Source organism: Lygodium microphyllum, chromosome 28, assembly GCF_053477565.2.
Source record: "Lygodium microphyllum isolate KBCC chromosome 28, Lygodium_microphyllum_v1.1.10, whole genome shotgun sequence".
NCBI lineage: Eukaryota > Viridiplantae > Streptophyta > Polypodiopsida > Schizaeales > Lygodiaceae > Lygodium > Lygodium microphyllum.
The window spans coordinates 117,043,177-117,045,755 of record NC_141162.1 but is presented as its reverse complement, the minus strand read 5'-3'; the positions used below and the strand labels follow the sequence as shown (position 1 = coordinate 117,045,755).

At 41.9% G+C, this 2,579-nt stretch overlaps 1 pseudogene; it reads left to right on the top strand.

Annotated features, from left to right (window-relative positions):
- Positions 1-213: 213 nt before the first annotated feature.
- LOC148011902 (putative serine/threonine-protein kinase At1g01540 pseudogene) lies at positions 214-612 on the top strand (annotated as a pseudogene).
- Positions 613-2,579: the final 1,967 nt, after the last annotated feature.

The window sequence follows — 2,579 nt, the reverse complement described above, 5'->3', positions numbered from 1 at the left end:
TGAAGGTACACACATAGCTATGAAAAATCTTCTAAACAATAGAGGTGGAGGCGATAGGACATGTCATGCACAAAAATCTTATATGGTTGATTGGATATTGTATGGAAGGCTCGCAAAGGATGCTTGTTTATGAGTATATTGACAATAGAAATTTGGAGCAGTGGCTTCATGGACATCTAGGGAAAGCATCCACCATTGAGTTGGAATATCAAAATGCAAATTATTCTTGGTACTTCCAAGGGACTGGCTGATCTGCATGAAGGGTTGGAGCCTAAAGCAGTCCATCGTGATGTGAAGTCAAGAAACATTCTGATAGATAGCCAATGGAATCCAAAGGTCTCTGATTTTGGACTTGCTAAATTATTAGGGCTTGGAAACAGCCATGTGACAACACGAGTCATGGGGACATTTGGGTATATTGCTCCAGAATATGCTCTCACCAGAATGTTGACAGAAAAGAGTGATCTATACAACTATTGGGTGCTGCTTATGGAGTTGGTCACAGGACGAGTTCCTGTTGACTTTAGCAGGCCTCCAAACTGGACCAGCAATCTGCTCTGGTGCAACAAGAAGCAGGGCATCTCCAACAGCAGTGAGCACGAAGACGTGTGAGGCCCACATCTCCCAAGGCTGAAGAAAAAGGAGATCATAAAAGTGCAGATGGAAGAAGACGGCCATGTGTTGTGCATTAGCTGCAAGTCCAGCATGGAGCAGAAACGGAGGGGCACTTCGAGTTACAGATGTGAAAGATCCCGGCTTCTGCCAAGGCGAAGCTTGCAAAGCACGAGAAGGGAGGGAGAAGCAATAGAATCTAGCTCCTTGACTGAAGGCATGAGAGGGGAAAGCAGAACCCTTCATTTGTAGAGGGGAGCCGACGGCTACCATGGTCCTTGAGAGCACCCCTGCTGCTGCTGCCATGAGTGCGGAAGGGGAGAATGAAAACAGCCAGTAGCACATTATCCCTTTCTTTCCTTAAACCTTAAGCATTAAGGTTAAAATCCTCCTCCGGTAAAAACCTTTTTCACACTTGAGCCCTCACTCTCAAACCAACCTTCTCAAGCCATTCACATTGATCTCAGTTTTTTAAAAACTTGTATGCTTCCAATCTCCTTCACTCTACTCTATCAAGTGTCTTTTGACACTAGCATTGTTATGTGTCATTTCAATATCTATGATCCCAAATATCACTTGTAAAAGGGATTAGACATTGTCACTCGCATTTGAGATGGTTTGCTTGCACTTTGCTCAAGAATCCAATGTCAAGAGAAAATTCAATGCCATTCCTTCTAGTAAGTCAAAGCCAAAAATTCCAAAAAATCATAAGTTCAAAGACCATGAATGTCAATAAGAGTCTAACAAGCCAAGGCAATGTACCCATTTGTATCCATCCCAAACTCACTTTTGTTTTAAAAAAGATTACACCAAGAAGACTATTGCACAAGAAAAAGCACTAAGCATCAATCAAAAGAATGAAGAACAAGAGCATGAAGAAAAAGAAGTCCAAGAAGACCAAGAGAGAGTCCAAGAAGATTTAAGACTGTACCAAAGAGTGCGAAAGAAGCACAAAGAAGATGAAGAAAATATTCTCCATTGCCGATAACAAAAACCTTCCCATAGTGGATCTTATTTCCCATAGTGGATGTAAAAACCCTACTAAGATGTAAAGTTTCAAGCCTTAACTTGACTAGGCTGCCAAAGAGCTAGTCTTCTGGTCCATGTTCACATGCAAGGGGGCAAAAGCCAGCAAGGGTAGAGACTCATCATTTGAGGGGGGGTGTTGAGAATAGCAAATGATGATGGCCCATAGAGGCTAGATGTATGCCCTTAAGAGGTTAGAAGATAGACAAATGATATATGCTCTAGGAAGAGATGTTCAAAATCCCATATGCACAGTGAGGTACAATGGTACTATCCAAAAAGCTATTAAGGCATGTACTTGACACTCATTTCAAAGTAACGATACTTTCACTTTGAGCCACTCAAGATTGTGTTTATGAGTCCAAGCTAATATAACTTGGAACCTAATTCACTTGAGTTACAATTCCTCATTCTGATAATGTATCGTGTGTTTGACTTGCGTCCACCATAGCCGATCTAGTTCTAGGTCCATGTTTTGTAACATTCAGCATAGATGCTCTTACGAGTTCCTACTTGCCATCCTTGAAAGCCACCTTACAAGGGTCACTCCACATAAACAAACAGCTGAAGGATAACAGATTTGTCAATGGCAATGTTCTTTCTGCCAATGCATTTATGAACCATCGATAATATCCAACTGATGACAGAAAGCTATGGACTTCTTTGGGGGTTCATGGCAGACTCATGGCGACTATAGCTTTGTTTTTTTTAGGATCCGTCGCAATCCCTACCAAGCTAACTACATGGCCCAACATGAGCCCATAAGGTATGCCAAAAATGCACTTCCTCGGATTGAGAGCTATGCAAAATTGTCTGCATCGCTCAAAACATTTTCGTAAAATAATCAACTGCCTTTCTCTCACGGTGGCTGCCCCTAAATCATCAATAAATACCTTCAGCTCCTCATGGGAAATGTCACCAAAGGTCTTGTCGATAGTTCA